We start from the raw sequence: 13,536 nt of genomic DNA, 5'->3' as shown, positions 1-13,536 counted from the left end.
GATGGTATCATCAATTCCCCTTAGAGACTTCATATGACGGGCTACATATTTCATGTCTAACAGAAACATCACTCATGACAGCAACACCACTGGTCTCTCCAGAGCTTGTGTTTTTTCAAAAGGGGAAGAGAAAGAAAAAGTTTAAAAATGCGTCCTTCAATAGTGTCAGTTGAAGCTTCAGTAGTTTCAAGACTTTCAGATTGGCAGCTCCAAATAGCACTAAAATGCAGGAATTTGAAAAATGTCACAACCAGTACCCAGAGACAATGCGAAAAATGTCAGTAAACAGTATTCAGACAACCTTGTCCATGTGATTTCTTTACAGCAAAGGATGAGAAAATAAATGTGATGCTTGTGATGTATAGTCGTTTCGTGCAGAGAAGGTAAAATTCTTGGCCACAGCTCGCACCAACCAGAAGAAATTCAAATCAGAAATACAGTAAATAGCTCCAAATAGCAGGACTGGAGAGCTATATTATAAACCAACCTGTAGTAAAGATGAAGAACTCACATTAATTTAACATATGTTTCTTAAAAATCTCTTTAACTCACACACAATAGTAATGCAATGTGAAGACTTAGAGCCCAGACTTGAGGGCTGTAGCATTGATTTGTCTGTTTGCATTACGGAGTACTGCATGTACATAAATGACTGGGTTCAAATTACATAGACAGACAGGGTTTAGTATTCTACCTGTTATATTTGCATGAAAATGTGGCCTCTAGTGATTGCTGGTTTTCACCATGGAACAGCAAGCTATTTATCTTAGCATGCAGGCGGTTGTCATGAGTGTGCATGTTAAGTGTGTGATTGTGATTGGGGGTCTTTCTCCTCAGGTCTACAGTCTATAACATGCTTCCCCGGGGGGGCAGGGGGAGTGTTTCAAACATTGATAAAGATGGTTTGTGTGAAGGTGAGCTGGATGACTCGACGCCTCTTGGGGTCCCAGACACTTGAAAGTAAGAAAGGACAAAAAAAAAAAACTCCTTAAAAACAGGTGCCAATGCCAAAGTGCTTTTGTCAAGATGATGTACGGAATAGTTCCTCCCCTATGCTAAGAGGATGGAAGTCGTGTGAAAAGCCACAGGTAAGGTGTAAAGACATATCAAATTTTCATGATGATATATATATATATATATCATTTTACCTCATTTAATTATTTAAATTCTCAAAAATAAAGATGAGCCTTTTTCAGGAAAGGTGCTTTTCAAGTGTGTTAAGTCTTAAAGAAGCCGCAGGAGACGGAGAGTGAACTCTCACTGAACTAACTGACCTAAATGTGATAAGTATGTTTTATTCTGACGTTTTATTACACTCATTTCATTCCACTCATTTGATATATTCATGAGTATTTCAAATCACAAGAGTCCCGATGATCATAATGATGATTGATATTAAAAAAGGCATACATTTGATAAATAAAACAACATCGTACAGCCAACTGATTAAAACTGCATGGAATATTTGGCTTTGATGACGTTCAGTAAGAAACAGTAAATTGAACGACCAAATTGATGAGTACGATTTAAAAAGAAAGCCTTCACACAGTGTTTACAGTATGCCGTGAAGTGAATGAAACAAAGCATTTTTGTTCAGGAGACTTATATTGCATCATAACACTGCCTCAATGTATTCCACTCATTGCTGGAATGTGGCAATCTCTCTATTTGCATAGGCCTGATAAAGACATAACAGGCAGACTCAGCTTGCACACAGATCTCTCCCACTCCTTGCAATACATTTCCACACTCGTGTGTTGACTCCGCTTGGCAGCAGTGATCAAATCCTTTTCCAGTGTAGAGGGGAATGTGTGGGCGATCCCACTTTAGCAAGGGATAGCCAGATGAAAGTGCGCAAACATGCTTTTGTTGCTGGAAGCACGTCCCTTGCAAGAAGAGAAACACGACTAATTTTGAGGTTGAATCATTGCAATCAGAATTCATTGTGATGGCCTTCTTCATGGGAAAACACACCATTGGCTTCAGCTTCAACATTATAATGAACGGTTGTGTAACCTGAGCACAGTCATTTGAGCTGATTTGCAGATGCCGGGGCTTAAAGGCAAAGCACGCCACTGTGTTCTGACCCTAATATCCACAACCTAACACTTTGCAATTTAAAAGAGTTCCTCCCAGGTTTGCTATTCAAAGTAGTGACACGTATATGTATGTAAAGAACAAGACAAGGTTTATTTCAAATATATTAACATATTTAAAGCTAAATTGCATTTTCAAAGTTTTATTCAGCTTCAACTTTTAACACTATTAGTGCAGATATCTGGGAGCTGCACATGCGGCGGTGCACTGCTGCTCTACTGGAGCTTTGCTGGCCTCACCACAGACTTTGCAAGTCAAGTCAAAGTAGCTTTAGAAAGCTCTCAGACTTGCCATTGATCAGGCTCTTTGGTGAGTGATTGGCTGAATAAAAAAGCATATGCATGTTTGGGTAAAACTGGATGATTAAGTCTATTTGACAAAAGAGAGATTCCTTCAGAAATCAGAAAAAAACTCAATTTGAATAATATCTTGTACCTGACTTTGGTGAATCAGAACATATCAAGTGTGGTTTTGATCTGATGATGTTCCAGTTCAAAAACGAGAACATACTTTTATTTATAAATATCCAAACTATGTCCTCCATCAGACTAGTTAAGGCTTGTTTTTAGCCGAGCAGACACATAAATGCTTTGTGCTATGTAATTTTGAAATGAGACGGGGATGGGATACTCAAAAATGTAAATGTAAAGTATTTTTTATAAAGCATAATATAACTTACTCCAGCTCAGTAATGCAAAATGATCATTTTTTATTTCTTAGATGTACCACAATATGGAGAAGTAAAACTGAAAGGAAGTATCCATAATTAAAAAATATATGTATATTTTTTTAAATTATATTATTATTTCTGCCATTATGAACTAGAATAAAGCTTGTCTTACATTTTTGTGATATCCTTCTAATCAAAAACTACATATGGTAGATTTGGAAACAAGAATATGCAGCTTTAAAACAATGTCCACTGGATTTCCATTGCAGATGACAGGTCTTAGTCTATCTAGACTGAATTTCTGCTGAACTGAAATTAAAATAAGATGTTATTAGCAGAGATGATGGGATGCTATTTATTCTTACATTACCTACTGTGCATTCCATCCAATTATTAACCAGCTATTGTAGTATGTTTACTAAGATTATAATTGCATTAAGTGATTCTGATTGATTGAAACTACATCTTCCTGAGATATGGCACAGGAATGAAAAAGGGACAAGGACGATGACAAGTTGTACTGGGAGCTTTCACTCAGCAAGATGCTGACTATGATGGGTGAGGGTCCTTAAAGGCTGCCTTAGTAAGCATGAGGATGGAGATGAAGGTTACAGTTGTCAAGATTAGATAATTACTTTGAAAAAAAAAACATTGATTAATCAATCCAAAGTCAAAATATTCATGCAATTAAGCATAATTCTATAGAATTTTATTTTGTGACATGTTCAGTCCTATGGAAACACATTTGTGACATATTTTGACAGCAGTGATTTGATGCATCTTCTAACCCCTGATTTACCACTCAGACTAAATGGAAAAATACAAATTTATGCAAACCTGATCTGCAAGGGAACGTTGTGCAATTTTGCAATCATGTCCATATTAAAATTATTATTTTTTTCTCCAAAAGGTAAAAAAGAGAAAAGAAAATGTTTCTCTTTTGCTTGACAATATAATTTAAATTTGGCAAAATGAAAAAAAAACAGGAAATATTAGAAGAAATGTATAAAAACATTTGGCTTTAACAAACACAAATCTAAACCCCATCATTGAAGTCATGCTCATCAGCTAAATGTATTTGAAATGAGCATATTGCCAAGGCGCTCACTTAACAAGCCACTCATAGAGTAATTAACAGATGGAAGAGCAGCCTGTGGTGTATTTTCAACGAGAACTTCTGATGTACATTTTAATTACTGACAATTTTCCTCCTATTAGTTGTGTTTCGGTTTGAACAGATTCTGATTGGAGTATGTAGGTCTGCTGTGTCCTCCAGAGACAACCGCATTGCTGGCTCAATCCACAAGGCCTTGTTCTTACTCATGTTACTGTATGAAGGCTTTGTACTTTACAGCTTTAAGGCTTTTTCAGAACATTTCTATTCAATTGTGTGTCATTTTTGAAAATTAATATTTATATGGAATTTTGTGGCTTCAATATGCAGCAGCCACGAAAAGAAAAGACCAATTGTATCATATCACTGAACCACAGAAATTGATTACTACTAGATTACTACTAGAGTCGTCTTTTTATCTGGTATCTAAACATGGAACCTTGACTGACAGTATTTCCACCTTGCGGCGCTGGAAAACACTCATTTTTCCTTTTTCCATCTTTTATAGATTCGTTGTTGGTGTATCATTAATGTCAGCTCTTAGTTGAACAGGTAAGATATGAATGATTGACAGTCTGCATGTTTCTGTATGTATGTTCATGCTGACAAGGTAAACATTTGAATAAAACATTTGTTGTTATGGCTTTTTCAATTCTAGTTGTGGATTTTCAAAGGCTTTATTGTCTTGGCAGTTCAAACGAACCTCTGGCTGTGTTGAGAAGCCAGTCAGGATCTTAAACACACTTGCACCTTCACTTCCTATCTGCAATACATTGAGCAGATGATAGCAGACATACTGGATTACAGACACAAAAAACGCAAATGTAACCTGAATCAATAGCTATAGGCTATGAGTCAACTGTAAGTTACTGAGATGCAGCAGAATACTAGACCACGAACAACCTCAACAACAGCTTCTTTAACTGTTTTCACACTGGGTTTGTTTGTTTACGTCTGAACTTGAGGTCAATAGTCCCCCTCCAACCTCAGTGGTCTGCTTTCACACTTGCTTACTGCTGTTCTGATTCATGGTATGTTTGCTTAATGCTTTTGCCATCAAAATGGAGGTTTTTACCACTGCTTCAAGGAAACGATGACATCTGCAGGGGAAAAATGAGTGTATTATACAGACTTGTAAAAACTGAGAATGAATAAAGCCTGAGCTGCCTTCTTCTAATACCTTATTCTCTGCTCACACAACATTAAGACCAGGTATCTCTCCCATTTTTTTGCTGACTATACAAGAATATAGGGCTGAAACTTAAGATGGATGATGATTTTGAGCATTAATGAAAATATTTCTGTTAACTGTACTATAAAAACAAAAAAATAATGCATCACAATTTCCGGAAGTCTAAGTTGACACCTGGGAATTTCTAGTTTTGTCCAACAAATAGTTCATAACAGACACAGATTTACATCGTTATTATAGAAGACTAAGAAAATCAAGAAACTTTCCCATGTAGGAGGCTAGAACTAGTGAAAGTGATACTGAGATGGTGCTGTATCTCTCGCCTGCCATGCTGTTTAACGATTAAAAGCCAATGTGACATCTAATTAACAAGAAAACACTTTGTGATGGCGTGCATGCCCTTTTCCAGTATAAACTTGCTTCACAGTCATATGGTTAAACACATTCACACATGAATGCCTCACAGAGCAGCCACAGTTTTCTGCAGCTTTGCTAGATGTGGGGAAAAAAAGAGAAGTTTTTATACATCAGTTCACCAGCTAATTTTCCTCGACCAGATCTGGGCCAGCAACTGTCCAGTCACAAGTCTGGCTCCGTTTGGATATGGTTTCCCAGCACTGCTCCTCCTTATGCGTGTTTGTACTTGGCCCGTTACCTTCCATCCCTTTCTCCCCTTAACTGACCGGAGGGGGGTGAGAGGCGATGGCAGGGATCATTACATCACAAAACACCCGGTGGCCATTGTCCTCAGCAACTGCCACACAACATTACCACAATGCTCCCCACAAACAAGTGGACAGGTCCTGTGTGCCACAGCGCAGAGACAGGGAGAAAGAGAGATGTAAAAAGAAAGAGGGGAAAATATGAAGTCATGGGAAAGACAGATGGTAGAGGAAAAGATCAGAAAAGTGAGGGAAAGCTGTGAGAAATAGAAATGAAGGGCCCCGTTTGTCCCCCGGGGCCAAATCACAACTATTCTCATGCGGAAATACTTGACATTTGTATTTATATGACCCAGATAATGTTTGCTTGGACATAGTAATATTGCATAAAGTCAAAGGTCGGGGAAGTATGGTGGATGTCAGATGGGTCATTGCCACCTCAGAGCTTTCACTTATTACCACAGAGACCTGGCATTTCTGTGTTCATGTTATGGCAATGACTCCCCCGCCACCACCCACCCACATGGAGGATTTTATATAAACATGACCTCTTTGTTGGTTAAGATGAGGACAGCCCCTTGCTGGGTTTATTTCTTGCACACCAACATTTTGCTTAGCATGTTCTTAACCTTTGTGGCTCCACAGGGGGCTGGAACATATAAACAACTTAATACAAAACCACTCTGTTACCTCAGGTAGTCTGTAACATGAAAATGTATCTGTGAAATTTTGGGGAGAACCAACACATATTATTGGGCTAAAAATAAATAAATATATATAAATGTCACATATTTAAGCTTATCAAAGGAAGCATTAAATGAAGAACAATTTTATTGAATTTAGAGCATGGCTTTTATGGGATTTTTGAGACCAATTTCAAAGGGGAAAAAGTCCCTGATAACTGATATGGCGGTAGATATAGTGAATATTTGAGCTGGAATGTGAAATAAATCTCCTCTATGTACTCAGAAGGCTGCTCTCTCAAATAAATAACTTTATTAAAGAATATTTAACATAATTAAACATTATTATATAAGCAATTCATTACAATGTCAAACAACTCTAGAAGTGAACACAAAGGAAATAAAAATAAATAAAAATTAAATAAATAGCTAAAGAAATATCAGTATGGAATTTTCAGTATCAGTCAATTGTTGACCATTAAAATAAACAACATGTAACAATTAAATAAATAGCTAACAACAGTTCAAAATCACCACAGGCATTGTAGTTCTTGCAATATATGTTATAAAAAAGGTTCTCATATTGGAAAATATAAACGACAATACCTATAGATACCGATATGCTTTTGATAGGCCAATATCAGCCGATATCAATCAACTGACATATCAGTCAGTCTGATTTAATTACATTATATTGCATGTGTTTTGCAGTTATTGCGTCCACCTTTGGCAGAAGAGCTCTGAGTTATATAATAATGGAGCAGCATATGAAATGAGCAGGTGAACATGTTGGGGAATGCACACCTCCTCTCTCTACAAGTGCAGCAGCAAAGCCTCCTCACTACATAGCAACAGCAAACAAGAGAGAACCAATGCATCTTTGCTCTCTGTAAACATTAAGACAAATACAAAGGCAGACAAACACAGAGTTGAACAAACTGGGGATGACAACAAACAAGTTGGCCAAATAATGTCAAATAGGGAGCAAAAAAAATAAAGGGCACGGAACAAACAAGGGTGAACCAGTCCAGCCAGAAAATGGAGTTCAGTTTTTTTTTATTCTGCACAGCCACTAATGCAAATAACGTGTCTCATAGAAATTCCAGACATATAAATTCAGGGAAATTGAGGAAATAAATAAATAAATGGAGGAATAAATTGAGAACAGGGCGAGGCGCAGAAAAACTTCAAATGAAGGAAGAACTGAGGGAAATCGGAGCACAAATATCTGGAGTCAAGATGGATTAGTGTAAACATGTTCTTTTTCCTCAGGAATATCTAATCACATTATTGTGTCCTAATGCTGTAGTGGAGCTTTGTTTCACTGTGAGAGAACAAAGATTATTAGGTTTTATTTTTACGTTTATCTGTGCAATTAGATGTATTATACACTATTGAGATCCAAGACATTTTCTTATATAAATCCTAAATATAATTTCTGTATGTAATATTAACAAGACGAGCAAATATTATGTTATAAAAATAATTTAATATTATTAATGTTGTTATTATTATAATAATTACTACAGGTTGTGATATTTTGTGCATCTAACATACAGTATACTGCATGCAAGATCAAAATTAGAATACAGTTGATTTCTAATTCAATAAATACAACAATGACTCAGGTTAACAATTGATTAGAATATTAAATTGTAATTAATCGCATGATTGTCCATAGCTGTAAATTAATCATAAATTTAGCACACTTTAAACACACCATAAAAGACTTTTCAAGTATTTAATATGTTTATTTACAGGGGAATGGACAATATGCCTGCTTAATGCAAATGTATGTAGTTTTGTTATTGGAAATCAATTAACAGCACTGCAATTAGAGGGCTACCCATGGAGTAACGTCACCCCAAAGGTAATGTGATGGCTGGCTGAAGAACAGTCTTTGTGGAGAACAGTCTCCAAAAAGTACTACTTGTGCCTTCTGTTCTTTGAATGAATGATGTATCTTCAATATGATGGAAGCTGCAAGGCAACTCATAAATGTAGTAGTAAGTGATCCGAACATAGGCCCTCGTCATCCACATAGTCTAGTTCCAAAAACATGGGGCTAATGGGACCGCCTGTATTAGCTGTGTTTAGTAAATGCTCTCTAGCAGGGTACGAGTTACGTGGGAGCGAGTGTGAGCTAAGCTGCAATAAAATCAAACAACTGTGGGGGTCGCCAATATGTTACCAACAACCATTTTTCAATACAATGAGTATTATTTACATTAATGAGACCCATCTGGCACAGGTTTGTAGCTGAACTTTACATTCAAAATTGCCTTTTCTTTATACATTGCTTGCTAGTTGCTATCCAAGGCTGTTATATACTGTACTTACAATAAAGCAATCTTAGGCAAATGTGATTTGTGATTTCAAGCTATAAAAAGAAAAGGAAATTTAGTGATTTCCCTAGGTTTGTGGAAGGCTTAAGTGCACGTATTTGGCAGGAGGCTTTGAGGTCCTTTCTTGTGAAAATGTAACATTGAACATGCAATTTCACATCGTTTGAAACATTAATTTCCCCACAACTGTGTACAAAGAAATGGAAAGAGTAGATTGGAATTGAACTGCTGTATAACATAACCTGCATTAATGCATCAAAACAATTAGTGGGCGCAAATTCGAATTTTGTGTTAATGTGTTATATTGTTACCTTTGACAGTCAGCAATAAAAACATTTAATGTGTTTTTAAAAGGTGGCCTGTGATAGAGAGACCAAACCATGACAAAATGATTCACAATGGTTGGTGCTGGCAAACATTCATCATGCTTGTTCAAGACACTGCTGAGGGATTTATAGTCTGAATAGTTTAGACTGTTCAGAGCCTAAATGGCTGTGCATGAGGGAAAACAGTGTACAGTACATCAAGCAGTATTGCATAAGCCCAGCCATCAACCCACCTAAGACTACTTCAAAGTCAAAGATGCTTTAGAAAAAATATGTACATTGAACACCTAAAACAACACTTCCCACTTCTCCTCCCTGCACCTCCTAGCAGTGGTTGACACAGAGTCACACCTTCTATCTCAGCAGTATCATTGCACGGATGGCTTTTCACGCATTCTATTTAGAAAATGTGGAGAGCAGAGGAACAGACTGACACTATATCCAGAACCTTGACATGATAGCCCACATTACTTTTCCCCAGCAAATTCAATTTTCTGAATTATCACCATACAAATTACTTACTGCAGCTTTAAGATACTACCAACAGAATAAATAAAAAACCCGAAACATTTAGATCTATAATAGGACCATATTGACATCAATTTGACATCTCCTGTACCCACTTTGCTTTATTCCAGTAATTGTTGAAACCAGAAATGTGCCTGTATTTATAGCAAAAGTACAAAGGAAATCAATGCAGCAAATAGAGCCTTCTTTTCCATTAATAAGCTCTCCATGTAGTCCTATCTGTGGTACAATTTGTCACCACCACCTTGTGTTGCAAATGCCTCTGTAGCATCCATCAATAAACCATCCCTTGTCACACACTGTGCCATGTTATTAACGCCCATCTTCATGGTAATCTCTCAAAGGCATCATTGATGGGGGGCCTCCGTATTTCTTTACAGTCTGGCCTGTGGGATACATCCTACAGTGAATGAGAGAAAGCTCTCCCACCTCACTCTAAATCTCTTCCTTGTGCCCGAGATAAGACTTGAATTGAGTTATTGAGCAGACAGTTTAAGATATAAGCTCTCGCTAAAGGGCCGCTCAAAAGAGTCACAATAAGAAGAGATTGAATGTTTTTTCTCAACAAGGGGGTCCGTCACATCATCACTATTTGTCTATTGCTGTGCTCTGATTAACCGCAGTGAAAAGGCCACAGTATAGGGATAGAAGCATGTGCTTTATCACTATACAGCTACAGATTATTTTTATTATTATTATTATCATTATATATATTTTTTTTCCATATTAATCACTTGGTTGATTAAGTTTTAATTAATTAATAATTAGCCATTCAATTACTGGATCAATGGGTTGTTTAGCTCTTTATACCTTTGTAAAACCTTATACCGGGATTATTTTCCACAGTTGAAATATGCAGTAAAAGGTAGAGTATGGTCAACTATTCACCGTCTTTCTGCACTCAATATTACATCTTGTTGACCTTGTACCATTCCAATGAACAGTGAAAATCTTATTTGTGACAAACAAAGTCATAATGACAATGCTATGCTATGTATTGTTCATGGTGATTGACTAGTTTCTGATTTGAAATAGTATGACAGAATAGCATACTAATTAGACTGGTACTGATTGCATTTTATGAATGCACACAACATATATTTATTTTAAAAGTTTAAATATTATGTTCTTGTAAAATATCTACACAAATGAAGTAGTGATGATTTAAGAATTAGTTTAGCAACGTAGCACAGAGTAGTCATAATTAAGTAAATAGTAGCAAAGAAATACAGTATCAGCCTCACTTGGCTTGTGTTTTAATATACATTTCCAGACAATCCTGTATGAATATAAAAGTGCTAGGAAACCATAATCACTGCTTTTAAACTCAATATCCAGCAGCAGCTTCAACTTCAATTAAGAAACCATTATAGAACATGTCAAGTAATTGTTTTACATAATCATTAGAGGAGAATTAAAAAGTATTTATAATCAAAAGGCAACGATAGGTCTCTGCGGTACTACAGTCATTCACGGGAACAAGGTAAGAGGAGCCTAAATGCACTGACTACCCAGTAAAAAGGCAGGTTAAGAGCATCTGCAGTTCGCTATTAGATTCAACAATGGAGAGAGAGGAAAAAAAAACTGTGGACGAATCATATTTAGCAACAAAAAAAAAGAAGCCCCAGCAGGTGTGAAAGCAGCCTTCTGTAGTGAAGATGAAGAGGACAGAACGAGGTGATGCCTTGAAGTGTTACAGTCAAAGCTCAAGGGAAACTCACATCAACCATTTTCAGCATCCACAAACATAAATTTGCATTATGGAATTCAGATCACACTTTGCTTTTTAGGATTATTCGATTTGCTTAATACAGAAAGGGAAGGGGTTACTGACTAAGTGGTCTGGTCACAAATCTAAATGCTTTCTGAAGAGCAGATGTACAGTAATAAACATACTTTAAAGCCCCAAATAAAAAAAACATAATAAAAAAGATGTATAAAAAGTTAAACAGCTGGTTCCACTGGGTTAAGTTTTAAATGCTTATGCACTGAAGGGTTTTGAGGCAGACAGGAGTTTTAGTTACACAAACATTTTCAGGGGGAAAGCTGCTCTGGAGGCACAAACAGTCATAGTGAAGTCTCAAAGGGCAGAACCGAAGAACCACAGTATTTATAATTATGAGATGAAGTCCAGGGAAAAAGGCAAAGACATCAAAAGCAAGGAAGGAAGGAGACATAAATCTGAAGCCTTCACCAGTAATAAAACCAGCAGAACACTGGGTCATGGAAACAACCTTAAAATGTTTGCAAACAGACAAATTAGGTTTTTTTTTTCAGAACCACAGACAAAACTCCATTCACCTCCATCCTATCATTGAGTGAAGGCCAACATTTTAGACCTCAATAGTTAGCAACCTGGACAAAATAAACTGCAACATCCTGACACCATTAGCGGTAAAAGAGACTGTTACATCGTTAACAGTGGGATGCAGCTGGTGTAATTGTAATTTTTATTGTTAACATAGATCTAAAACCTACCAAAATTCAGCCCTCATTTTGAAAGGGTTCATTTTTAGTTCATCAAAAATCCATTCAAAACAACTGGAAGATAGATATTGCTACTTGGACAAATGTAATCTATCATTTTATTTGTGGCTATTGTGATACTACTATAATTATCACAGTTGTAACAAAAGCACTTCCATTCTTCAGAACTCTTATTCTTTGTTCACAAAAAGTGAGCAACATTGCAAAGAGATGGAAGAAGCGAAAGAAGTTCCAATTTAACAAGGCAAATTAGCTGCATGATTAAGACATCTAATGGCTGGATTCAAAACAATGTGTCTTGTTAGTGAAAAAAGACGTCTGTTTTCTGCAAGACAACAATGGCATCTGGGGATAGGAAAAACTTTTCACAGGAAACAATGAAAACAGGGGAAAAGGGAAAATTACACAGGTGTTATCCTGTATTATTCTCAAAGAGCTCATACACTTTCATTAATCCGCAACATCAAAAGCAAAAGAAAAGGAAAAATACTGCTGCTTATATTAAGATAGTGAATTGTATTTTTCAAAAGAAGAGAACAATTAGAATACATTCCCTTTAAGAGTGTTTGAGAAAATGTTTAAATGCATCTATTTTCTAAAGCTCACCTGCCTGCTGAACTTTTGTCCCACAGCTCTTTGGTGAGGAGATTTTCATGTAATGCAAGGAATCTCCATTACAACTTTCCACACTTCCACACAGCATGAATCAGTAAACCCATGTTAAGGTCCTGACCCTTTGAAAAAGCATAATCCAGTTGATTTGCAGACAATAGAGGGGAAATAATGTCAAGACTTTGTGAAAGATAAATTACAGTCACTTGATTAATTTCCTGTCATTCCAAATTCTTGTTATTCTACAATAACTACTGTATATTCTGAATTGAGAAAATTGACATTGTTTTTTCCTTTGTGCATGAAGAGTGAACAGAAAGAATGAAAATAAGAAAGAAAGCTGTCACATGAAGCCAGCTAGACTTTATACAGGTGATCCTGTATGGCCAGCCTCATAGCGCTTGTTATGAGCTCTTTCAACATTATGAATGCTCCAATCAAGGTATGATTGGATTCACACTGTAGGCTGTAATTTGTAATACATAATACACGGACAGCTCCAGAGGAGGCAGTTCAGGATAACATGAAATACTATGCTGTCACACTGAGGCTATAAAAAGATTTTCTATTCATGATGTCGACCTGATGCTTGTCAGAGCTGCATAAATGAAACATGAAAGCATTAGTTTACATTGAACTTTTTATTTTTCTCATTATTTTTGGAGCACAGTTAGTTGGTAAAAGTGAACTTTGTCTATTGAAAAAATGATTAACTAGCTCGCTTCTTTTGTTAGAAACTCTGTTTATAGCCAGGGCATGAAAAGGCTACATTGATATAATAAAAGTGTCAGCGTGTTGCTGGGGGCAGTGTCACCTCTAA

The 13,536-nt window shown here is 36.5% G+C and overlaps 1 protein-coding gene across 5 annotated transcripts in view; it reads right to left on the bottom strand.

Annotated features, from left to right (window-relative positions):
• Positions 1–13,536, bottom strand: part of lingo2 (leucine rich repeat and Ig domain containing 2) — a 218,686-nt gene that overhangs the window by 125,520 nt on the left and 79,630 nt on the right. The window contains exon 4 of one of the 5 annotated variants that reach the window (XR_009395365.1): positions 12,734–12,838. The exons of the other annotated variants lie outside the window; for them this stretch is intronic. The gene's annotated coding sequence lies outside the window, so the exon portion shown is untranslated. Of the gene's footprint in view, positions 1–12,733; positions 12,839–13,536 lie in introns of those variants that run through there. 5 annotated transcript variants of the gene reach the window in all.

The sequence above is a fragment of the Centropristis striata genome, chromosome 12 (assembly GCF_030273125.1).
Source record: "Centropristis striata isolate RG_2023a ecotype Rhode Island chromosome 12, C.striata_1.0, whole genome shotgun sequence".
In the NCBI taxonomy this organism is placed as follows: Eukaryota; Metazoa; Chordata; class Actinopteri; order Perciformes; family Serranidae; genus Centropristis; species Centropristis striata.
The sequence above is the reverse complement of the archived record's forward strand: the minus strand, read 5'-3'. Positions and strand labels throughout refer to the sequence as shown.